This window comes from Mesoplodon densirostris, chromosome 1 (genome assembly GCF_025265405.1).
Source record: "Mesoplodon densirostris isolate mMesDen1 chromosome 1, mMesDen1 primary haplotype, whole genome shotgun sequence".
Taxonomy (NCBI): Eukaryota; Metazoa; Chordata; class Mammalia; order Artiodactyla; family Ziphiidae; genus Mesoplodon; species Mesoplodon densirostris.
This window is the reverse complement of record NC_082661.1, coordinates 191,775,158-191,802,499: the sequence shown is the minus strand read 5'-3', so window position 1 is coordinate 191,802,499 and position 27,342 is coordinate 191,775,158. Positions and strand designations below refer to the sequence as shown.

The 27,342-nt window shown below is 39.1% G+C and overlaps 1 pseudogene; it reads left to right on the top strand.

Annotated features, from left to right (window-relative positions):
• Window positions 1-3,315: 3,315 nt before the first annotated feature.
• LOC132488867 (solute carrier family 25 member 16-like) overlaps window positions 3,316-27,342 on the top strand; it is a 121,662-nt pseudogene continuing 97,635 nt past the window's right edge.

Sequence of the window (27,342 nt, the reverse complement as noted above, 5' to 3'; positions counted from 1 at the left end):
TCTAGAGAATTTTTAATTTCATTTATTGTGTTGTTCATGATTGTTTGTTTGCTCTTTAGTTCTTCTAGGTCCTTGTTAAACGTTTCTTGTACTTTCTCCATTCTATTTCCAAGATTTTGGATCATCTTTACTATCATTATTCTGAATTCTTTTTCAGGTAGACTGCCTATTTCCTCTTCATTTGTTAGGTCTGGTGGGTTTTTACCTTTCTCCTTCATCTGTTGTATGTTTCTTTGTCTTCTCATTTTGCTTAACTTACTGTGTTTGGGGTCTCCTTTTCACAGACTGCAGGTTCGTAGTTCCCGTTGTTTTTGGTGTCTGTCCCCAGTGGCTTGGGTTTGTTCAGTGAGTTGTGTAGGCTTCCTGGTGGAGGGGACTAGTGCCTGTGTTCTGGTGGATGAGGCTGTATCTTGTCTTTCTGGTGGGCAGATCCATGTCTGGTAGTGTGTTTTGGGCTGTCTGTGACCTTATTATGATTTTAGGCCGCCTCTCTGCTAATGGATGGGGCTGTGTTCCTGTCTTGCTAGTTGTTTGGCATAGGGTGTCCAGCACTGTAGCTTGCTGGTCATTGAGTGGAGCTGGGTCTTGGCCTTGAGATGGAGATCTCTGGGAGATTTTCGCCATTTGATATTATGTGGAGCTGAGACGTCTCTGGTGGACCAATGTCCTGAACTTGGCTCTCCCACCTCAGAGGCACAGCCCTGATGCCTGGCTGGAGCACCAAGAGCCTCTCATCCACACAGCTCAGAAGAAAGGGAGTAAAAAAGAAAGAAAGAAGAAGATAAAATAAAATAAAATAAAATAAAGTTATTAAAATAAAAATCAAAAAATTTAAAAAAACAAAAATTGTTTAAAAATATATTTTTCTGTAATTTAAAAAAAGAAAGAAAAGAACAACCAAACTAAAAAACAAATCCACCAATGATAATAGTGCTGAAAACTATACTAAAAAAAAAAAATTTTTTTTAAATGGACAGACAGAACCGTAGGGCAAATGGTCAAATCAAAGCTATACAGACAAAATGACACAGAGGCATACACATACACACTCACAAAAAGAGAAAAGGGGAAAAATACATATATATCGTTGCTCCCAAAGTCCACCTCCTCAATTTGGGATGATTCGTTGTCTATTCAGGTATTCCACAGATGCAGGGTACATCAAGTTGATTGTGGAGATTTAATCCGCTGCTCCTGAGGCTGCTGGGAGAGATTTCTCTTTCTCTTCTTTGTTCCGCACAGCTCCTGGGGTTCAGCTTTGGATTTGGCCCCGCCTCTGCGTGTAGGTCGCCTGAGGGCCTCTGTTCTTCATGCAGACATGACGGGGTTAAAGGAGCCGCTGATTCGAGGGCTCTGGCTCACTCAGGCCTGGGGGAGGGAGGGGCACAGATGCGGAATGAGCCTGCGGCAGCAGAGGCCATAATGACGTTGCACCAGCCTGAGGCGCGCCGTGCATTCTCCCGGGGAAGTTGTCCTTGGATCACGGGACCCTGGGTGTTGCGGGCTGCACAGTCTCCCGGGAGGGGAGGTGTGGATAGTGACCTGTGCTCGCACAGAGGCTTCTTGGTGGCTGCAGCAGCCTTAGCATCTCATGCCCGTCTCTGGGGTCCGCGCTGATAGCCGTGGCTCACGCCCGTCTCTGGAGCTCCTTTAAGCAGTGCTCTTAATCCCCTCTCCTCGAGCACCAGGAAACAAAGCGGGAAGAAAAAGTCTCTTGCCTCTTCGGCAGGTCCAGACTTTTTCCTGGACTCTCTCCCGGCTAGCCGTGGTACACTAACCCCCTTCAGGCTGTGTTCACGCCACCAACCCCAGTCCTCTCCCTGTGCTCCGACCGAAGCCCGAGCCTCAGCTCCCAGCCCCGCCCGCCCCGGCGGGTGAGCAGACGAGTCTCTCGGGCTGGTGAGTGCCAGTTGGCACCGACCTCTGTGCAGGAATCCCTCCGCTTTGCCTTCCGCACCCCAATTGCTGAGCTCTCCTCCGCGGCCCCGTAGCTCCCCGCTCCGCCACCTGCAGTCTCCGCCCGGGAAGGGCCTTCCTAGTGTGTGGAAACTTTTCCTCCTTCACAGCTCCCTCCCACTGGTGCAGGTCCCGTCCCTATTCTTTTGTCTATGTTTTTTCTTTTTTCTTTTGCCCTATCCAGGTACGTGGGGAGTTTCTTGCCTTTTGGGAAGTCTGAGGTCTTCTGCCAGCGTTCGGTAGGTGTTCTGTAGGAGTTGTTCCACATGTAGTAGTATTTCTGATGTATTTGTTGGGAGGAAGGTGATCTCCACATCTTACTCTTCCACCATCTTCAAGCTCCTCCCAAGTAAACAATTTTTGAAAGTTAATTTTTCCTTAAGTTAAACTTTCCTGACCCACATCAGCTGAGTGTCCTGACCCCTGAGCATCCACGCTTGGAGAGAGATTTTAAATAACCAGAATGCTAAGAATGAGACTTTCATTGAATAAAAGAAGCCAGCAACTTTGGTAAAGCTTCTGCTTTTAGTGGCTCAACAGGGAATTCTGGGATACAGTAATGCTTCAGGATGGTGCCCCAATATGCGTGATTCAGGACACTCCTTTAGAAAAGCATGCAAGAAATCATGGGCTCAGACAGCTGCGTGTCTTTTCATTTTGAAGTCTTTGGAGAGAAAGAATTTTTAGAGCATACACTAGTTTTTGGACAGGTATAAGGAATAGCTGTCATTAAAGCAGCTTTAGGATTTAGGGTAAGTGAATTTGAGATGCTTGCATTATGATGTCTAGTATCTCTCCTTACTTTTGCTATTAACTAAAACCTAGAGAGAAGAAAGCAGATCAGAGTATTCTAATTGTGTCTTCCCATGTGCCTAAGGGGTAGAAGTCCTTGACTGTATTTTCCATTTCCTTTCAGGCAATTCTTTTCTGCTCACAACTTTCCTAGATAGTCAGTACACTGGTTATTCTCAGCCAATAGTAGTGCTTCTCCTCCTCCTCTCTCTCAACTAATTCCTCAGCATTCCTGTGCCCCAGAAAGTCAGATTAATCCATGGCTTCTGTCCAGTAAATTTCTCAATACTGTTAAAAATGTATCTTCTAAAGGTAATTCAGATTTTTAGAAGGCTTTGAAATTATCTGGAGTAACTTTATTGTCTCTCAAATTGTGAGGTTATTTTGATTTCAAATGGCAACTAAGAGTATTAATTTCTATATTCTCTGCATATTGGAACAATATCAGCATAAAGTGATAGAAGGCCTGGAATGGCCTTCTTCCTTATTCTGAACCCACATCAGTTTCATCAACTGTCTAATGAATACAGGGTGTGTTGGTGGATTTAAACAGGGGATGTTAGTAGAATGGTTAATGGACCAGATGATGTGAACACAATTGTGCAGTTAGAGAAGTTGGAAAGGTAATTCTTAATCAATGGTTGGAATACAAACCCTGAGTAGCCATCTATTGTGGCCACACCAGTTTTTGAGAAATAATATGTAAAAGACTATTCTAGGCCATGGAACATTGCTATTGGTCTGTATGTTGGCCCTAACCTCAAATGTGGTATCCTGAACCAGTGACATGGGATAGATGTTCACCATCAGGTCACCTCTTGCCTCTCCATTTTAGAACCCAAACTAAATCAATCTCAGTAGTATCCTTGGCCCATTTTCCATGTGTCCGACCTTGGCTGTCATTTACTTAGACTTAAAGGTGGAAAGTGGGAATTAAGGGGAGAGGGTGTGCCATATAGTTCTTTAGGTGGGCTCACTGAAACCTAAAACAATGCAAGGAAAACCAGAACAAACTAGCAAGTAAGACAAAGCAACTACTCAATAATAGCAAATACCAAACAAACTGCCTCGCCTTTGAAGAGACATTTACGTTTCAAATAGATGTCTGTTCTCAGTGCCTTCATTACTTCTACCAGGTACCTTCCATTAACAACCTAAAAAGGGCCTTGAAGGGGATGAATACCTAGTACTTTCACTGCTGGTCGGACGGCCCATCAGGGCTCCATCATAATTTGTATGCCATTTAATCTGGGGAAATAACAACAAAGCTCTATAGCCTTTGAGTCCTTATCGCACCTGCATCTGGGGTCCAAGGAAAGGACAACTCAGTCTCACCAGGTGCACAGCAAGTGGTGTACAAAAGGGCCCTAACTGAAGTACAAAAGGAAGTGAAGGGGAAGGAATAGTTCCTCCTGAAAAGGTTGAGGGGCACATATAGGAAAATTATTATTTTATCCCTTACTTTCATATCTTTTCTTTGCTGTCTGAGGCAGTGGCTTGAACAGTGTATATTTGAATATTTGTCAGATCACGAAGGTGGCAAGCACAAGGGAACCAGCAGAAAACTGTGTTGGCAGATAAAGGATGAAAAGGCATCTCTGAAGGATTTTATATTCCTATCAAGCTGCATTCATCCCAGTTCAATTCCAAAAGGGCTGAGGTTTGGGCTTAAACCTAGTCAGGTGCTCCAGATAGACCAAAAGTAAGCCATAAGAGCCACTCTTATTCTTCTAGATCAAAGCCTAACCTAGATGCTTTTCTAATGACCTCCTTAGTCTAACTCTGGTTCTTCCTTGGTCTTCTGACCTAGGGAAGAGGTGAGGAAGCAACCTGTCACAGTCCGATTACTCAGTGTAGGTGGAAAGAAGTTTTTTAAGCCTTTGTTCCTTATATCAAAAGCTCCAACCTGACAACACCATGACTAAGAGTATGCTCAGCCATGACCTAGATATGAATACAGTTGGCCCTCTGTATCCGTGGGTTCTGCATCCACAGATTCAACCAACTGCAGATTGAAAATATTTGGAAAAAGAATTCCAGAAAGTTCCAAAAGGCAAAACTTGAATTTTCCACATGCCAGCAACTATTTACATAACATTTGTATTAGGGATCAACTCTGGACTTTTCAGGAAAACCATGAGAACAGAGGAGCATCTTTAAAATAGGAGTATGAGTCAGACACACAGCTATTAAGGATCGCTAGACTGCAGGGGCCTCTAGCAGCACTAACATTGAGAAAACATCAACAACTCTCAGCTGGAATATAACTACACCCGACGCTGGTCACTTTACCACAGTGTTGACGCTGCACTTGGGCAGCAAAGGCCAAGCCCACATCCTTTGTGGGGTAAACAACAGCAGCCAAACCTACCTCCTCAGAAAAAGGGTCCCAACTCTAGCTTTCCAAAATTCTACCTGGAAAGTGACTCCTTAGGAGCCTTCTGAAAAAACTGTTCAGATAAAACTATATCAGTAAGGATAAAATGAATACAGGTTCCCCCTGCCATGGGACAGTAGAACGCTCCTATGAAACCTTTCATAAGTTGAAATGGTGTAAAGCAAAGAAGCAATTACCTTAGGACACACCTTGCTAACAGATGCTCACAATAAATCAAGATAAAGAACAGATGCTCATAGTTCAGAGCTCTGGCCGCTTGATGCTGAGATGCTGAGTGTAGTTCCCAGGAAAGGTGCTTGGCGGTGCCATTCTGGCTGCCTGGGGTGGGAGCCTCTGTAACAGCTACTGCAAAACAAACACTGAATGCTATTTTCAATTTTCATCTTTTTTTGTAAAAGTGAAAATCCTCTTTGGATTTTTTTTGCTTAGTGAGAACCTACAAATGTAAGTCTTTTGTAAAAGCAAAGTGGTGTAGAACAAACTTGCAAAAACTGGGGGATACCTGTATCTGAATGACTTCAATGAGACAGAAATGCATTTTCCTGCCAGGGGTCAGTCTGGAGGAGGGCAGTCGAGGGCTGTGTGGCACAATCCAGGCACCCAAGGGCCCTTCACCTCAATGCTCTGCTCTCCCCAGAGTGTGGCCCTTGTAGTGTCTGGAGTTCGAGCCTCAAATTCTCATTTTGGCCAGCAGATGGAAAGAAAAATATGATTAAGGAAGTTCAAAAGGCACCCTCCCACTGTCCTTTAAGGAAGGTCCAGAAACAACCATCTAACATTTCTGCTTACATGTTATTAGCCAGACATAGTTATCTGGCCATGTTCAGTTGTAAGGGAGATGAGGGACTGCCCCCTTTATTCTGTATGATTATATATCAGGTAAAACTTGGGAGTGTGATTACACTGGGAAACTAGAGAATGGGAGTGCTGGTCCTTAGTTACTGTGGCAGAGACTGCTAGTTAGCCCCACCACACCCAGGTTGCAGATGTGGCACATATATACAATGGAATATTACTCAGCCATAAAAAGAAATGAAATCGTGCCATTTGCAGAGACGTGGATGTACCTAGAGACTGTCATACAGAGTGAAGTAAGTCAAAAAGAAAAAAACAAATATTGTATAATATTGCTTATATGTGGAATCTAGAAAAATGATACAGATGAACTTATTTGCAAAGCAGAAATAGAGACACAGATGTAGAGAACAAACTTATGGACCAAGGCGGGAAGGGAAGGTGGGATGAACTGGAAGATTGGGATTGACATATATACACTACTATGTATAAAACAGATAACTAATGAGAACTTACTGTATAGCACAGGGAACTCTACTCAGTGCTCTGTGGTGACCTAAATGGGAAGGAAATCTAAAAATTGGGGGATAGTATATATGTATAACTGATTCACTTTGCTGTACAGCAAAAACTAAGACAATGTTGTAAAGCAACTATACTCCAATAAAAAGTAATTTAAAAATGTGAAGAAGGTTTATTGGAGTATTAGCCATTTATTAGTAATCAGAAACTGGAAGAAACAGAATATTTAACAAGTTTTGTGGCCCAGGGAGAAGGGGAAGGTGGCAAGGAATGATCACATAGCAACATGGAGGACATCTATACTTGTCTCCTGGGTTCCTACTTGAGAATCAGGAGGCCCTGGAAGCCTAAGTGACTTGTCAAAGGTCAGGTAACTATAACCTGCCAGTAACTATAACCCACGACTGACTCCCAACCAGTATCCTCTCATGCCTCATGGATACCCAGTGCCCTACAGATAAGGAAGATTTCTCTACTCTGTACCTAAGAGATTACTCACATTTTACGTGGCAGATTCAATAGGATGGCCGAGAGACAAAAAACAAAAGGGAAGAGATTCCTATTTATTACTATTGTGTATTTTGCCAGTGTTAGTTGTCTGAGTCAAGACCCCAAAGTCTATAAATTCCCAACACTCCTCTGCCTCTGCACAGCATTCCCAGCAGATGATCTGGCCTCTGCTTGAATCTCCTCAGTGATGGGGGAGCTAACTTGAGACAGCCCACCCTGATTCATGTTGCTTTAGTTGTTACGTAGTTCCTGATACAGAAGAGAAAATATCTTCCCCCCATTTTGCAAAAAGGCTCTGAATGAATTTAAAACCATGCTAAAAAGTATTTGTGGAAAGAGTGGTTACTATTCTTAACTTAATATCAAGATTTGGGACATACCCTAGAGTCCTTTAAAAACATAATTTGTAACCTAACTCAAGAGTTACGACTAGTTGAATACCTAAAACCATTCTAACTGTTGTGTTAGTGAGTTCACAGGTGATTGGTTGACATGTTATACTCATTGCTATTTAAGAGATTAATTTAGGATAAAAGAGGACAAGGAAACATCCTCTAAGATGGGAGATGGAAAAATAGGAGGCTTTGAAGTATTGTGGTATTTTATGTGCTAGTGGGAGAAACAAAAGCTACAAATTGAAGAACTTTCAAGGGTCTTGATTTTCATATTTACATTCTAGGAACTTATTTTTATAATTTAAAAAAAGCTATGGTAGTAAATTTTATGTTATTTTAATTTTATCACAATAATTTTTTAAAGGTGGGAGGAGGTATGGTACAGGAAATGAAAACAGCAATAGTTTCCGAGTTGACATGTCAAATATACTGGGTCTCTTCTCCAGTCCACATTATCTGAAGGAACATTGCCAATTGGCGAGTCAGAGTTTTGTGTAATGGTTTGCTTTTATAACAGGTGCACTTTTTAATCGCCTGAATGGACTGGTAAACAAGAGGTAGGGATACACATTTATAACCCTGGATGTTCTGGAAATTTTTAAATATATATTTTCTAGTAAATAATTAGATTGTCCCAGATGGCCACACATGTTTGACTCTCCATAAACACTGCTTGCTCACACATATTTTAATAGAATTATATCAATAGGGAAGGTGGACTTTCATCATCGACCTTGAGCTGAACTATACAGAAGTCCATCTGAATCATAAACAAAGGTCTATAAATTTGATGTATAAGCCCAGATGTTGAAGAGTATGTGGGATAAGAGGGCTTTCCAGGAAAATATTGAAAACCCAAGTTCCCATCCTCAAAGGCTTTTCAAGGTTTGTGGGTCTTGTTCATGTTACTGGAAGCTCTACACAGCAGTTATTTCATCTGCTCTTGGGAAACATACATATCCACCTAGTGGACTGTAATTTCTCAAAGGCCAAACCTGGGTGCCATTCTTTCACCAATTTCCGCAAGTCTTATGGCCATCAGCGCTCTCTCCTGCCTCGCCATCACGAGTTAGAAAATAACAACTGCCATGACAGGTACAGAGAATTACCTAGTTCCTCTTACCTACTAGATTGTGAGTCTTTTGAAGTCAGGCTCCATTGTGTTTTACACATAACAGATAGTCAAATAATTGTTGGGTGCTGTAGGAAAGCAGAGGAAGGAACAATTAATTTCAGCTCCTGCATGAAAGGAAGGTCAGAGCCACTTTCATGTAAAACCTTCGGAGTTGGCCCAGTAAGGATTTTCTTTCTATTTTTTTTTCTTTTTTCGGGAAGGACCCAGTGCAAACAATTAAAAGAAATATTTCTTAAGATAGGAACAAGCTCACAGCCAGTGAGCAAACATTTGGTGTAGAGAAGATTCAAATATGTTCTGCCCAGGGTTCCAGGATCACCAAATACCAATATCATTTTTCCTCTAATGGTCCAGGTTGAACATGAATTGTGTTTGGGGGAGGGGACATAGGGGCATGTGAGCCACCTACAGCTAATTCATTTTCTCCCAGTTTTGAAGCGACAGCCCAACCAGCGCCATGGGTTTTAAACTTTCATTTTTAGCCACAGAACCTCATCTTTTTGCAAACAAATTCTTACCCACAATCCCTATATTTAGATTAAAGCAGGTGAAAGTACAGCAGCGCAGGTGGAAGCAGCAGGAGCCCAGCCACTCCATTGAGCCCCCTCCCTTCCCCCAAAACCTTTGGGCCACATCAGCTGAAACGCAGACTCAAAGGAACAGTTTGAAGCCCACAGACAACCTGACGCAACCTGGTAAAAATCCATGGAAAATGTGCTTGTGAAGCAAAATGGACCCAGGAAAACCCCGCACAGGCTCCGCAAGGTCTAGGGTTATTTATTTTCTGCTGCCCCTCCCCTCCCCCACCCATCGGGGAATGGGGAACTGTGGTGCTAAGATTGCATCACTGCCACACAGCCTTTCCCCTTCCTCTTCTCCACTGGGGAGCTTTCAGCACAGTATCTGCTCATCACGCCTCTTGAAGTCAAAGCTATTTCCCTGGGGAGGGGAGCTATATGTTGTAAGTAAGAATCTGGGCTCTGAGTCTGACTCTGGGCTCCAGGACTTGCTGGATGCAGGCGCCTAGGTACTCACTCTCATTTTGTCCTAGATTTCCCGCTCACGCTAGAGGGACAGCTGCCCTATAGGGTTGTAAAGATTAAAGGAGGTAATGACTGTAAGAACCCTGGGACAGGGCCAGGCACAGAGTAAATGTTTGGTAAATGCTGGGTATCATTAGGAACACAGTCGGTTTGCTTGCCTGATGCCGGAAAACCAGCTGAAGCTCCTCACTCCTTCTGCCCCTAATTTTCTGGGTCACCTGAATGTTCCTTGCTGGCTGCAAGCCAAACATGCGGTCTCAGTGATCACTCGTATGTGTATTCCTATGCATGTGTCAATTTGAGAAGTATCGGAGCACATTAGGTGCCACTGCTTTCCTCCTGCACTCTATGCAGCAAATCTTTAATGACAACTCTCAGAAGCTTCTAGAAACTCCAACTTTTGTCAGTTCTGTTTTTCCCCAAAGATACTTTGTTATTCAGCCCTTATAATTCTGAGCTGGCCTTCTCTTTCTTGTATCATGAAAACCCATGTTAAACAGTTTTTAATTGGTACAAGCAGGACTGACTAATTTTCAGGACCCAGTGAAAAATGAAAGCATGGGGTGCCTTGTTCACAATAATTAAGAATTTAATTTAATTTAAGGGCAGTGACATCAGAGCATGAAACTGAGTGCAGGGCCCTTCTGTCACATGTCTATGAAGCCAGCCCTGAATACAAACATCAGCATCTTTAAAGCCTTTACTTAATTTATCTATGTCACAGTCAGGATAGGATATTCAATTTACACGATGAGATTTCCCTTTTTTGTATGTAGGAAGGATTGAAGGACAGAAAGTACATATATATGACACTTGTTTACTCCTCCCACAGAAAATAGTTGTAAATAAGAGGCAAGAGATTCTGTCCAAAGATCTATATGACAGATTCTTACAGAAGCAGGAAAATGGTATTTTCTCTCTTTCTGCTGGGGAAAGAGCACAGTTTTTTTTTTTCTTGGATTCCCTTATGACACTTCATTTTAGCAAACACCCCAGAATCTCATCTTTTAGCTGTCACCAGTCTCATAAAAAGATCTCACGATTATTACTTTTTTGTGTGTGATATGCGGGCCTCTCACTGTTGTGGCCTCGGCCGTTGCGGAGCACAGGCTACGGACGTGCAGGCTCAGCGGCCATGGCTCACGGGCCCAGCCGCTCCGCGGCATGTGGGATCTTCCTGGACCGGGGCACGAACCCGTGTCTACTGCATCGGCAGGCGGACTCTCAACAACTGCGCCACCAGGGAAGCCCGATCTCATTATTCTTAAAGGTGTTGTACTCTCTATTTACGAAGGAGGTTAACTGTTCACTTATCAGTACTTCTTTTGTTGTGCTGTGAGGAATCCTCATAGGAACTGAGCTGATTTTTCTTCTATCTTAATGGTGATTCCCCCCAGAAGCAGAGCCTGAGATAGGATTTAATTATCAATAGTTTATTGGGAGATGCAGCGAAGGAGGGAAGGGAAGGCAGCCAAAAAAAAGGTGAATTATTAAGCCAGCTATCCCAGCGATTGACTGGAAATTAATCATGTTGAGAGACCCTGAGATAGTGAGATACCAGACCCTGAGATACCACAGACCACTGAAATATCTCACCTGGGGGCTCAGGGGTCTGGGGCCTTTAAACACCAACTCTTATCAGTCAGTGATTGAGAACTGCTGGGGGTGGGCGGGCTAATGCAGCCAGTGCATTCTGGGATGGTAAGGCCTCAGGGACAGGCAGACGCTGGGAGCGTCTGCTACATTTGCAATAATAAATTGGAAAGCAAGTCTACACTGCAAGAGAAAATTGGAAAGCAGACAGCTTTGGGTTCCAAGATCAGCGCTACTGATTAGATGCAGGATGATTTGGGGTAAGTTAACACACGAGCCTGTTCTTCATCTATGAAATAGAAATACTACCTCACCTACTTTCAGGATTATCGGGGTGATTAGAACTGTATGAAGCATCAGATATAGCCGTTTACTGTATATAGAGAGCTGCCATTAAATTGTTTTTAAACTAGTAGGTATTTCTCAAACTTAAATATTCATAACTTTCACTTGAAAATCTTGTTAAACTACAGATTTTGATTCAGCATACTTGGGTCGGGCATGAGGTTTTGTATTTCTAGCAAGCTCCCAGGTGATATGGATGCTGCTGGTCCATGGACCATACTTTATGCAGTAAGATTTTAAACCATTCTAAAAGTTTTGTTTGTTTGTTTTTAATTACAATATGCAGCAACTCGTAAAATATTTTCCCTGTATCCATTGAGTTTCATCATAGCAAAAAAAAAATGTTTGATTGTATTTGTGACAGCTGTTAGCCTTATATGGAACATAACAACCAGCTGGGTTGATCACCACTAATAAACTTAACTGCCTGGGGTTCCCAAAGCAGAGTTACACAGAGAAAAAGTACAGAATGAAAAATATATAGGCTAGATAAGGATTTCAGCATTATGGGAAACCTAAGAAAAGAAAAAAAGTTGCATCATTATTAGAGAATGAGGAAAAGGAAGAGAGCCCAAAGGCATATTTCTAATCAATTCATGACACTAATCCAATATTAATGTGATGTGCTTTGAGACGTTTCCTATGTACCATACATTATGTAGGGTAATGATGTAAAAGAATGTGTGTGGTGTTTACAATCTGTTGAGGGGAACAGACACATACATGCAGAGACTAAGCAGTAAAAATGTGAATAAATAGTTCTCCTTAGTGGGAGAGTTTTGTTAGGCACAGGGAGATTATTTTGGTCTGGAATACAGAGGAAAAGTGTAGCTGGAAGGGGGTTTTCAACTGAGCTTCAGAGGACAAGAGAGTCTTGAGTTTGAATATAGTGGGAATATATAGGGAAATGGTCATAACTTTAACAAAATGGTTCTAGAAAATGTGCCTCAAAAAGGGCATTGTTCAGGAATATATGTTGTCAGTAACAGAGCTTGGTTATGAACTGTGGCCCACAATGTACTTATTGACCCCTAGCTGAGGCAGGTAGAGGTCAAGGAGCAGGTGGCAAATAGGAGCATCATCACTAAGAATATGGAAATTGGAGTCAGATCTGGCTTCTCACACAGATTTTAATAAGAACTAGATGTGTGGCTTGGAAACACTGTTCACTCTGAATCTCCTTTCTTATCCATAAAATGATGAGTTCATGTTTTCTAAATAGGATTGAGGTGATGATTAAGTGAGATAATTCATGAACGGTAACCCATGTGTATTGCTGAGCACAGGGCCTGGTTCATAGTCAGTGTTTGAAAAGTAGTATTAACAGAATCAAAACAGAAAGGAGAAAGGCCAGCAAAAGTTTTTTAAAAAAGAAGAAAGAAAGAAATCTCATTGTGGTCACAGCAGTGCTTATGACCAGGAAGTTCTAGGAGGTGAAGGGGGTCACAAAGACTGGGGCTCCAAGATACCTGGAAGCACATAGCTTCAGTTTATATTGTCAATGACAAACACACACAGCATATTTTAACCTTTCATAGAAGAGAAGTGTGGGTGGATGGCTGCTAGATGTGCTGCCCGCCTCAGGAATAAAGATTCTATTGCCCCACCACACTGGGGGTTCCTTCTAGTGGAAGAGAGCCACCTTGCTCAGAGTCACACCCCTCCCCTGTGGTCCACATCCAGTGACTGTTGGTGCAGAGGTGACAGCTGAGGAGCTATCCACAACTCTGAAGGGTTGAGTCCATCTTCAGAAATTGCCACAGGGTCGACTGAAGCTTCATTTACATGGCATCACATCTCAGTTTCTCCTTCTACTCAATCCTGTTTCCTTCCTTTCCCTTCCACAAGTGTTGAACCCAAGGACACTCTGTAATAAATCTCCTGCATGGTAATCTCCATCTTAGAGTCTGCTTCCTGGAGAATCAACCTGTGACAGGAGGCACTGCTGATGGTAGGTGGAGGACATGTAGCTCTTGGCACAAGATGGTAGTGTAGGTATTAAAATGATCACAGGTAATGAATTTGTATGGCGTATGTGGAAAGAAATACACTAGCTGGTGCTAGTTTCCACCATTGGAGAAATATGAAGGAAATACTAACTTTAAAGACAATTGAATTGGGTGACTTTTCTAACTCAGTTGAGACTTTAGAAAAAAGATAAGCTGGGGTGAAAGGCTGAGGTTCCCCTTAGTAGCCTATAAAGAAGCTCTCATGTCCTTCAAGAGAAGAGCTGAGAAAGTTGAGGACAAGGCCCAGGAACTAGCATTAGAGTAGCCAAATTTCAATGGAGGTTAAACTCTCATCTTAGATGGATCTGCTATGCCAAGGTCAGGGCCCTGCTTGGGTAAAAATAAGACTCTGACATGTGGGATGGGCACACCGGGGTAGATTACCACTCCCCACCCCTGTCTCGAATCACCAGATTCCCAGGAGCCCTACAGAAGTAGTATGCCCAACCCTAGTCAAGGGTAGTACTCTTCTCTTGTTCAAAGGCAGTACAGAAGTTTTTTTCCTTACAAGACAGCATGTGCCAAACTCAGGATCTGACCCTACCCTACCGACCCACTCGGCCACTAGGCCTATAACTATAAGTTGCAGCAAGCATAGCCAGAGACATGGTGGGCATGAGAAGGGAAGAAAGAGACTATATCCCAAAGGAGCTACAGGACCTCGTCCTCCTTTATAAACATGCACTGGAAGATTATAGATGGGATTGGTTTCTGAGGGTGCTGGAATATCGCTTGAACACAGAGTTTATCAATTGGAGAGACTCTTCTAGGATTATGTGATTTAAAATTCTGGCAAGAAACACCAAGAGAAGGTGCAAACACTATCCTAGGGTGGCTCTTAAAAGCATGGAAAAAATGATAGCTCACACTAAGTGGGAAAAGAAAGACCAGAGTTGTCGTGGCAGCTGGTAGACAAAGGGAAAAAAAGGCTGAGAGAAGTACACAAGCCAGAGTACGTATACTGTGTAGGGCTGGACATGCCATTACAGAATTATTATGCTTACTGATAACAGGGCATCCCCCAGCCCCACACCCACATGCACACTATAGAGGACAGGTGGTGGTACTTAACCATCTGAAGCCAGATAGATGCCATTATCGTAATGTATGGAGAGGACAAAAGGCTAATGGATGGATCTGACTTGCAGAAAATTGTGGAACTGATTAACAGAAAACTGTATCCCTAGGGAAAAATAGGGGGCAGCTAACAGGGTCCTACATGTACTCAATCTGTATAATGAAAAGAAGTCGAGGATGACTCATTGCGAGGTTGACAGCACTTGCTCCAATATATAGTCATGATCCATTGCCCAGATTCCAGGTCTGAATGCTTTTTCAGGCCTGGAACCCAGTTACTAAAGAGGTCAGATACCAACAATTTTGCAACACCATGGCAAGTGCACACAATGATGAGTCCCCCAGTCTTTCTCCAGGGTCATTTACATAAACAAATGTGCATTATGGAAGGGGACTATTGGACGGGGTCTGAGTTAACACTAATGCCCAGAGATCTGAAACATCATCGTTTCTCCATTAAAAATGGAGCTATACGGGGGCCAAGTAATAAATGGATTCAGTGGATAAATCAACATTTCAAACTAAAGATGTGTGTCTTCCTAATACTCAGGAAAATCATGTTTTTTAAATTTCTTTCTTCTATTTCCCTTTTCTTAAAAAATTGAAATGTAGTTGACATACAATATTATGTTAGTTTCGGGTGTACTACATAGTGATTTGACATTTGCGTTCATTAAGTAAATCATCACAATAAATCTAGTAACATCTGTGCTCATACAAAGGTATTATAATATAATTGACCATATTCCTTATGCTGTATATTACATTCTTGTGGCTTATTCATTTTATAACTGGAGGCTTGTATCTCTTAATCGCCTTCACCTATTTTGCCCAACTCTGGACTTTCCTGTCTGGCAAACATCCATTTATTCTCTATGAGTCTGTTTTTGTTTTGTGTGTTCGTTTTGTTTTTTAGATTCCATATATAAGTGAGATCATATGGTATTTATCTCTCTCTGACTTATTTCATAAAATACCCAAAAGTGTAATTGCTGGATCATATGGTAGTTCTATTTTGAATTTTCTGAAAAACCTCCATATTGTTTTCCATAGTGAATGCATCAATTTACATTCCCACCAACAATGCACCAAGGTTCCCTTTTCTCCATATCCTTGCCAACAGTTGTTGTGTTGTAGTTGTGATATTCCTCTCATTTCTGTGTCACTAACCCTGGGGTGTGGGTCCTCACTATATCACACCTCTTCTCCTCGTACCCATTTTGTTTTGTATCCTTCTTTATAACATTAGTTATGGAAAATTGTATCTGCTAGTCTTCAGATCGTTCTCATAGATAGTTGCTTTGTAAGTAGTTGTAATTTTGGTGTGCCCATGGAAGGAGGTGTGTTCAGGTCTCCCTACTCTGCCATTGTGGGGAAGCTCCATTTCCCATTTTCTTGGATGGTAGACCTAATCTTCTGGATTCATCTTTGAATTTTCTCATGTTTTATGGCTTTACAATATGGAAGATTTCTCCAACTTTATACTTTAGTATTTTATAACCCTGTTTCTGCAATGATTTTAAAAATCAACTTTAATATACATATAAAATGCATCCATTTTAAGTGTACAGTTTGATAGGTATTTGTGCACCTACCACCCAATGAAGTTACAGTATATTTGGTTTTTCCAATCAAGGTGTATTTCCAAAAATTCCCTCATGCCTCTTTATCATCAATATCTACCCCCACCAGATACAGTAACTGCTGACCTCTTTTCTATCACTATAGATTAATTTTCCTCTCCTAAAAGGTCACATAAAAGGAATCATGAAGTACATCTTCTTTGGTGTCTGGCTTCTTCAGCATGTTTTTGAAATCCACAGTGTGTGCATCAACACACACATTGATTTTTATTATCAAGCAGTCTTCTGTTGTATGGATATATCATTTGTTTAACCACTCATTTAATTGACATTTGGGTTTTAGGCTACTATGAACAAAGCTACTATGAATATTCATGTACCGTTGTCTTTCTGTGGACAAGTGTTTTCATTTCTTGTTGGTATTTACTTAGGAGTAGAGTGATGGGTCATATGGCAAATATAAGTTTAACTTTATAAGGAACTTCCAAATCATTTTCCAAAGTGGTTGTACCATTTTATATTTGCACCAGCAATATATGAGAGTTTCAGTTGCTCTATATTCTCACCATTGGGTAATCTCAGTTTTTGTTTTTAGCCATTCTATGGATTTATAATAACATGTCATGATTTAACTTGTATTTCCCTGATGACTAGAAATGTGCATCTTTTCATATATATATTGGCCATCCTTATATATTTTTATTTTAAGGATGAAATTACCAGTCCAATTTAAAAACTGGGTTTTTATCTTCTGATTATCAAGCTGTAAATGTTCTTTATATATTCTGGATGCAAGTCCTTCATCAAATATATGTAAAGAATATATTTTCTATCAGTCTGTTGGCTTGTCTTTTCATTTTCTTGATGGTGATATTTGAAATACAGAAATGTTTAATATTTATAGAGTCCATTTATTAATCTTTTCTTTCATATTTTGTGCTTTTGTGTTATATCAAAGAAATCTTTGTCTACCCAAAGTTTATAAAGATATTTTCCTATGTATTGCTGTAGCAAGTTTATATTTTTTGTTTTTACATTTCAATTTATATTCAATGCAGTTACCTTTTGCATTTGGTGTGAACTAAGAGTTGAGGTTCATATTTTTTCATAAGGTTATCCAATTGTTCAAGCACTACTTATTGAAAAGACAATCTTTTTGCCGTTGAATTATTTTGACATGTTCAATTTCTTTAATAAATACAGGGCTATTAAAAATGTCTCCTTTTATGTTAGTTTTGTAGCTGTGTCTTTCAAGGAATTTGTCCATTTCATCTTAAGTTGTCCAATTTATTACATAAATTTGTTCAGAATAGTCCCCTTTTATTCTTTTAATATCTTATAGTGAAGTTCTTTCTTTCATTCCTGATTTTGATCATTTGTATCTTCTTTTCTTGACTGGTCTGATTAGAAGCATAATAATTTTTCAAAGAACCAGATTTTGGTTTCGTTGATTTTTTTGCCTATAAATTATCTATTTTCCATTTCGTGATTCCATTCATATTTTTATTATTTCCTATATTCTACTTACTTTGGGTTCAATTTGTTATTCTTTTTCTGAGCTTCTTCATGTGGAATCTTGCATTATTGATTTTAGACTTTTATTCTTTTCTAATATAAGCCCTTAAAGCTCTAAATTACCCTCTAAAGAGTGCTTTATTATGTACATCCTACAAATTATGATGTGTTGCATTTTCATTATTTTCGTTATTCAGGGAATATATGTCCTAATATTCCCTGTGATACATTGTATAATACATGGGTTATTTATAAGTGTGCTGTTTGATTTACAAATATTTGTGCTTTTCCAGTATCTCTTGGTTACTGATTTCTATTTTTTTCTGTTGTGTTCAGAGAACACATTCTATATGATTTCAATGCTTTAAATTTCTTCAGACTCTATATAGTCCAGTATATGGTCTATTTTGGTGAGTGATCAATGTGCATCTGAAAATAATATATATTCTGTTGTTTTTGGGTGGAATGTTCTATAAATGTTCTGTAAATGTCTAGATCAAGTTGGTTGATATTGTTGTTTCATTCTTCTACATTCTTATGGAATTTTCTTTCTATTCTACCAGTTACTGAGAGAAGAGAATTGAAAATTTCCAAGTATTATTGTGAGTTTATTTCTAGTTTCAGTTCTTTACGTTTTTGCTTTGTGTATTTTTGAAACTGTGACTGAGTACATACACATTTATGATTATTATTTCACATTTATGGTGAAATGACTCAGTTATCATTATGAGATATTTCTCTCTATCTCTAGTAATATTCCTTGTCCTGAAGTATCACTCTAGTTTTCATAAAATAAATCTTTGCCAGGTATAAATGTTTTATCCTTTTATTTTAACTTACCAGGGTTTTAAAAAAATTATTTATGGTAGGTTTCTTGCAAACCACAAATAGTTGGACTTTGCTGCACCCTCATTCATTCTATTGAGTGTTTTTTGTCTTGCTCTATTATTAACTACATTAGGATTTGCTACATAAATGACACTAAGCCAAGGGAGATAGCAATTGCTCTATAACATTGACTGCAATAAATATGATGTACCTATTTTTCCAAAACTAGTTATATCAAGTTAGTTCTTCTCTCAACAAGAATGCCAATATCTCTCTGCCTTTATGGCCCTTCTGACCCAATGGTCAGGGAAAAAAGTGAAGACTGTTGGTTCTTAGTCACTTTTGGATGCCATTGTCATTGGTCTTTGCCCAGGCCCACAGGCTTCAATGGTAGGCTGCCAGGTTAGGTGAGACTTGGTTATTCCCTCCCCCCATTGCTGAGCTCAGACATTGGCCCTCCACAGGAGACTTCAAAGTCAAGATGTTAGTGCTTGCCTTGGGTATCCAGGCAACCGTCTCTACCAGTGATTCTACCATCTCTAGTGAGCGTCATCAGAGTGAACCAGAACATTTTCTCTTCTACCTCTAAAGCGCCGATCCCTTATCATCTTTCTCTTCAAATTAGCCAGCCTTGTAAATTTTGGCTTCTGCAGTGCAGGGGAGAAAGTTGGGGATGGGTGCAGAGAAAAGGACATATTTTCTGATTTATTTTCTCCAAGAAGAGTTCGTAGCTTCCCAGAAAAGAAAAGAAAAACAAAACAAAACAATGCACAAGACACCAAATGAATCTCTCAACAGTTCAACTGTTACATACTCAAGTTAAACAAAGTCATAAGTCATTCTTCACTGAGTCTTCAGAAAATGTTTAATAAGACTGAGCAGGGACAGAACTCTTTTTATGAAAGCTTCCAACGCAGGCTAAGTTGGCCTGAGCCCCATGTGTCCTGTCCAAGAATTGCAGGAATGACTGTGCTCATGACCAGGGGTGGGTGGAATAGTGCTGAGATCTAAAGTCTGCCCTTTTTTCACCCAGGAAAAGCCTGTATGTGAAACTCTCCTACACTTGTCTACTTCTCTCTCTAGTGAATGAACTGTGTATTCAGTGTTATTCAACTTCATCGAACCCCTGTGTTTAAGATCTAAATAGGGAAGAAAACATGAAGAAAAAGAAAGACCGTCCCAGTGTTTGTAGAGGTTGGAGAAAAACAGCTGCAAAACAAAATATATCTTAGTTGGCTTTCTGTCTTCAAAAGGACATAAAATGAAACAGGGATGATGACCATCTATGTTTGGCAATCCTCATACAAGCAATATTGAACTTCTATGTGCAAAAGACTGCACTACAAACCTGCATATGTAAAGTGCTTGGCACAGTATCTAACTAAGTAAATGCTAGCAGTTAGCATTACCATTAATAATGACAGCAGTTTTCTTTTACTCTCTCTTCTATAACGTTTTGAGGGAAATTGTAGCCAAGGTAAAAATCTGATTTGCACTGCCTGTCCTAGCTCTTAGGCTATAAGCTCTGTTGACTAGGAATTATCTTAAGAAGGAGAGTGATGTAAAAAACAAGAAAGAAAAAGAAAAAACAGGTTTCCTTTTCCAGGTGTTAATTTATTCTCCCTTTTTGAAACTGGAGCAGGAATCAGACAGCTAAATATCATTAGAACTGTGCTCATTCCCTAAGAATGGATATGCTGTAAGAGCTTGTTTGAATACTCTGTTTTAACAATGGACTGTTTTAGTATATTATTTCTGGCAAAATTAAAAAAACTAATTTAAAGAGATAAATCAAGAACTGTTTCATGGTTGAAACTGAAAAATACCCATCATTCTCTTTAAAAAGAGATTTTGAATGCTGCTTAAAACCACATGCTGGAGGTGAAGAAATACTTTGCGTAGCTAGCATCCTCTATAGGACTGTGTTATATAATGCAGAATGAGTAAATAAAACATCTAATTATAGCTTAAGACGTTTTTTGGCCTCTAGTTAGAGGGCTAGTTTTTCCTAAAATACCTGGTAGTTAGTACAGCTAGGTGCCATTCTAGGATTCCACTCAGCCTATGACCCCTATAACCCTAAGTAGCTTCTTATCCACTGCAGTCACTCTTTAACTTTTTTATCCTGGTAAATTCATCTTTTTAAAGAAACTGAAGGATCAGAGACTGTGGCAGCAGCTATTCCTGCTTAAAAAAGAAAATAAAGGGAAAAGGAAAAAATGTTGCTAATTTTCCATCTTTTGTTTCTCCCTCACAGTCTGTATGCTGTAATCTTCTCTTCCTATCTATTATAAGAACAGCTAACATTTATACGGTGTTTACTCTCCCCCAGCCCCGTGCTAAGTGCTTTACACTGCTTAGCTCATTTAATCTTCACAACAAACCCATAAGGTAGGCAATATTTGTATCCACATTTGAAGTACAGTGGGGCTAAGGGAGTTACCTAAATTTACACAACTAAGTAATGGCAGAGCCAGGACTTGAATCCAAGCAGATAGGCTCTTGAGTTTATGTTCATTTTGTCCCCAGCTTTATTGGGATATAATTGATATATAACATTGAGGGAATTTAAGGTGTACAATGTAATGATTTGATGTATGTTACATAATGATCATGACCATAGTGTTAGCCAACACCTCCATCATGTCATATAACTGCCACTTCTTTTCTTGTGGTGAGAACATTTAAGATCTACTCTCTCAGCAACTTTCAAGTGTACTTAATACAGTATTGTTAACTATAATCACCATGCTGTACATTAGATCCCCAGAACTCATTCATCTTATAACTGGAAGTTTGTACTCTTTGACTAGCATCTCCCCATTTCTGCCACCCCCCAGTCCATTCTACTTCCTCTTTCTATGAGTTTGGCTTTTTTTAGATTCCACATGTAAGTGATATCATACAGTATTTGTCTTTCTCTTTCTAACTTATTTCACTTAGTATAATACCCTCAAGGTTTATCCAAGTTATTGCAAATGAAGAATTTCCTATTTCTTCTGAGTTATATTCCATTATATGTATATAAACAACATCTTCTTCATCCATACATTGATGAACACTTAAGTTGCTTCCATATCTTGTGATATTCCATTATACACACACACACACACACACACACACACACATATATACATACACACACATCTTCATCCATACATTGATGGATACTTAAGTTGTTTCCATATCTTGGCTATTGTGAATAATACTGCAGTGAACATGGGAGTGTAGATATCTCTTCAAGATCCTGTTTTCATTTTCTTTGGGTATATACACATAAGGAGGATTGCTGGATTGTATGGTAGTTCTATTTTTTGCTTTTTGAGGAACCTCCATACTGTTTTCCATGGTGGCTATACCAGTTTATATTCCCACCAACAGCGCACAAGTGTTCCCTTTTCTCTACATCTTCCCCAACACTTATCTCTTGAATTTTGATAGCAGCCATCTAACAGGTATGAGGTGATACCTCACTATGCTTTTTATTTGCATTTCCTTGATGATTAGTGATGTTGAGCACCTTTTCATGTACCTGTTGGCCATTTGTGTATCTTCTCTTTTTTTTATTTTAACTGTTCAGGTCCTTTGCCCATTTTAAAATCAGATTATTTGGGTTTTGGCCATTGAGCTGTATGAGTTCTTTATATGTGTTGGGTATTAACTCCTTATCAGATATATGATTTGCAAATATTTTTATCCCAGTCCTTAGGTTGCCTTTTCATTTTGTTGGTTGTTTCTTTTGATGTAGTTCCACTTAGTAACTTTTGTTGCTGTGCTTTTGAGGTTATATATAAAAAAATTTTTACTAAGACCAATGTCAAGGAGCTTTTTCCCCATGTTTTCTTCTGGGAATTTTATGGTTTCAGGCCTTATGTTTAAGTTTTTAACTCATTTCAAGTTAATTTATTTATTTTTTAGATTAAATTGTTTTTTATTGAAGTATAGCTGATTAACAATGTTGTGTTAGTTTCAGGTGTACAGCAAAGTGGTTCAGAACTACATATATATATATATATATATATATATATATATATATATATATATATAGTTCTCTGTGCTATACAGTAGGTCCTTGTTGGTTATCTATTTTATATATAGTATTGTGTATATGTTAATCCAAAACTCCTAATTTACCCTCTCTTTCCCCTTTCCCCTTTGGTAACCATAAGTTTGTTTTCCATGTCTGTGGGTCTATTTCTGTTTTGTATATAAGTTCATTTGTATCATTTTTTATATTCTACATGTAAGCAATATATGATATTTGTCTTTGTCTGGCTTACTTCACTTAGTATGATAATCTCTAGGTCCATCCATGTTGCTGCAAATGGCATTATTTCATTCTTTTTTATAGCTGAGTAATATTCCATTGTATATATATAGATACCACATCTTCTTTATCCATTCATCTGTTGATGGATCAGTTGCTTCCATGTCTCGGCTATTATAGATAGTGCTGCAATGAACATTGAGGTACATATATCTTTTCAAATTATGGTTTTCTTCAGATACATACCCAGGAGTGGGAATGCAGGATCATATGGTAGCTCTATTTTTAGTTTTTTAAGGAATGTCCCTACTGTTCTTCATAGTGGCTGTACGAATTTACATTCCCACCAACAGTGTAGGAGGGTTCTCTTTTCTCCATACCCTTTTCAGCATTTATTATTTGTAGACTTTTGGATGATGGCTATTCTGGCCTGTGTGAGGTGATACCTCACTGTATTTTTGATTGGCATTTCTCTAATAATTAGCAATGTTGAGCATCTTTTCATGTGCCTTTTGGCCATTGGTATGTCTTCTTTGTAGAGATGTCTATTTAAGTCTGCTCATTTTTTGATTGGGTTGTTTGGGGTTTTTTTTATATTGAGCTGTATGAGCTGTTTGTATATTTTGGAGATTAATCCCTTGTTGGTCGTGTTGTTTGCAAATATTTTCTCCCATTCTGTAGGTTGTCTTTTCATTTTGTTTATGGTTTCCTTTGCTGTGTAAAAGCTTTTAAGTTTAATTAGGTCCCATTTGTTTACTTCTGTTTTTATTTTCATTACCCTAGGAGACGGATTGAAAAGATATTGCTGTGATTTATGCCTGTGTTCTGCCTATGCTTTCCTCTAAGTGTTTTATAGTATATGGTTTTATATTTAGGTCTTTAATACATTTTGAGTTTAATTTTGTGTATGGTGTTAGAGAATCCTCTAATTTAATTCTTTTACATGTAGCTGTTTTCCAAGAACCACTTATTGAAGAGACTGTCTTTTCTCCATTTTATATTCTTGCCACTTTTGTCTTGGATTAATTGACCATGGGTGTGTGGTTTTATTTCTGCTCTTTCTATCCTGTTCCACTGATCTATATTTCTGTTTTTGAGCCAGTACCATACTGTTTTGATGACTGTAGCTTTGAAGTTTAGTCTGAGGTCAGGGAGCATGACTCCTCCCTCTCTGTTTTTCTTTCTCAAGATGGCTTTGGCTATTCAGGGTCTTTTGTGTTTCCATACAAATCAAAAAATATTTTGTTCTAGTTCTGTGAAAAATGCCAGTGATAATTTGTTAGCAGTTGCAATGAATCTACAGATTGCCTTGGGTAGTGTGATTTAACAATATTGATTCTTCCAATCCAAGACCACAGTATGTCTTTCCATCTGTTTGTGTCCTCTTTAATTTCTTTCATCAGCATCTTACAGTTTTCAAAGTACAGGTCTTTTCCTTCCTTAGGTAAGTTTATTCCTAGGTATTTTATTCTTTTTGATGTGATGGTAAATGGGATTGTTTCCTTAACTTCTCTTTCTGATTTTTCATTGTTAGTGTATAGAAATGCAACAGATCTCTGTGCATTAATTTTGTATCCTGCAACTTTACTGAATTCATTGATGAGCTCTAGTAGTTTTCTGGTAGCATCTTTAGGATTTTCTATGTATAGTATCATGTCATCTGTAAACAGTGACAATTTTACTTCTTCCCTTTTAATTTGGATTCCTTTTATTTGTTTTTCTTCTCTGATTGCTATTGCTAGAACTTCCAAACCTATACTGAATAAAAGTAAGGAGAGTGGACATACTTGTGAGGAAATGCTTTCAGCTTTTCACTGTTGAATATGATGTTAACTGTGGTTTTGTCATATATGACCTTATTATGTTGAGATATGTTCCCTCTGTGCCCACTTTCTGGAGACTTTTTATCATAAATGGGTGATGAATTTTGTCAAAAGCTTTTTCTGCATCTATTGAGATGATCACGTGGTTTTTGTTCTCCAATTTCGTAATGTGGTGTATCACACTGATTGATTTGCATATACTGAAGAATCCTTGCATCCCTGGGATAAATCCCACTTGATCATGGTATATGATCCTTTTAATGTATAGTTGGATTCAATTTGCTAGTATTTTGTTGAGGATTTTTGCATCTATATTCATCAGTGATATTGGCCATAATTTTCTTTTTTTTTTGTGGTATCTTTGTCTGGTTTTGGTATCAGGGTGATGGTGGCCTCATAGAATGAGTTCAGAAGTGTTCCTTACTCTGCAATTTTTTTGGAATAGTTTCAGAAGGATAGGTGTTAACTCTTCTCTAAATGTTTGATAGAATTCACCTGTGAGGCCATCTGGTCCTGGACTTTTGTTTGTTGGAAGTTTTAAAATCACAGTTTCAATTTCAGTACTTCTGATTGGTCTGTTCATATTTTCTATTTCTTCCTGGTTCAGTCTTGGAAGATTGTACCTTTCTAAGAATTTGTCCATTTCTTCAAGGTTGTCCATTTTATTGGCATATAGTTGCTTGTAGTAGTCTCTTATGGTCCTTTGTATTTCTGTTATGTCAGTTGTAACTTTTCCTTTTTCATTTCTAATTTTGATTTGGGTCATCTCCCTTTTTCTCTTGATGAATCTGGCTAAAGGTTTATCAATTTTGTTTATCTTTTCAAGGAACCAACTTTTAGTTTCATTGATCTTTTCTATTGTTTTCTTCATCTCTATATCATTTATTTCTGCTCTGATCTTTATGATTTCTTTCATTCTAGTGACTTTGGGTTTTGTTTGTTGTTCTTTCTCTAGTTGCTTTAGGTGTAAGGTTAGGTTTTTTATTTGATATTTTTCTTGTTTCCTGAGGTGAACTTGTATTGCTATAAACTTCCCTCCTAGGACTGCTTTTGCTGCGTCCCATAGGGTTGGGATGGTCATGTTTTTGTTTTCATTTTTCTCTAGGTATTTTTTTATTTCTTTTTTGATCATTTCAAGTTAACTTCTGTGAATGGTGTAAGAGAGGGGTAAAATTTCATTCTTCTGCATGTGGTTATCCAGTTTTCCCAACACCATTTATTGAAGAGATTATCCCTTCCCTATTGAGTATTCTTGACTCCCATGTCAAATATTAGTTGACCATATATGTAAAGGTTTATTTCTGGTCTCTCAGTTCTGTTCCATTTGTCTATGTGTCTATTTTTATGCCAGTGCCATATTACTTTGATTACTATAACTTTGTAGTATAGTTTGAAAGCAGGTAGTGTGATTCCTCCAACTTTATATTGTTTCTCAGGATGGCTTTGACTATTTGTGGTCTTTTATGGTTCCATATGAATTTTAGAATTGTTGTTATTTTTTATTTCTATAAAAATACCATTGGAATTTTGACAGGGATTGTACTGAATCTATAGATGGTTTAGATGGTATGGAGTCTATGTTCTTAATGATTAAGCTCTGGTAGTTTTTTGTGATAAATGCCAGAGCTGCAAGGGCACTTAGAAATTAATTACTTCAAACCCCTCATTTTACAGATTCAACTGAAGTATGGTTAAAGTATTGCTGTTTACTATTTATCCTATCCTGGATCAAATTTAGGCATCCCAAGTTTCATCCTGTTTACTTTACATCATCACTGAACTAAAGCAGAGTATAAGTGAGACTCCCAACTGTGCTGGTTATCTGCCAGTCATTCCAGATGCACATTCCATTCTGCTTAGTACCCAGGAAGCTGACTTACATAGGCTGATCAATGGACTCCCTTGCTCTGTGGATTCTAGTAGGGCTTGACCAGTTGGGGGACAATAGCAGAAGATTCAGGAAGGAGGGTGAAGCTAGAGTATTTATTCTAACAATCTGTATAGTTATTTATTGCTGCTTAACAAACTACTCCAAATTTAGTGGTATAAAATTACCATTTATTAGGCTCACTAACTTTGTGGGTCAGGAATTCAGACAGAGCATAGTGAGGATGGCATGTCTCTGCTCCACTACGTTTAGGGTCTTATCTGGGACTCAGCTGTTAAGGTGGCTTCACAGCTGGGAGCTTATTATCTAAAGACATGTTCACTCACGTGCCTAGCTGCTGATGTTAGTTATTGGCTGGGACTTCAGCTGAATGTACAGCCAAAATACCTCCATATAGCCTCACCATTGCCCTCTCCACCTGGGTGAGTTTGGGCTTCTTCACAGTACAGCATCTTGGTTCCAGTAATGAGTGTCCCCAAGAAAGCAGATAAAAGTATGTGGCACTTTTATGTTCTAACCTTGGGAGTTGCACAGTGCCATTTCCATCATGCTCTGTTGGTCCAGACAGACACAAAGCTCTGCCCAGACTCAAGGAGAGGGAATATAGATGCCAACACTTTATGGGAGAAATGTCAAGGTCACATTGTAAGAAAGGCATGTGGGGTAGGAGAGATTTTGCAGTCACCCTTGGAAAATATAATGGGTAACATATTGAGATTTGAGGACTACATCTGTATACACGAGTATGGCTCAACTGGAAAGGCATGCCTAGAAGGGAAGGAAGTATATTATAGAATTTATGAAAATGTAAAAGATGTAGTATGTTATACAACTGTTATTCAGGGTACCCCCAGGCCTTAAAAAATAA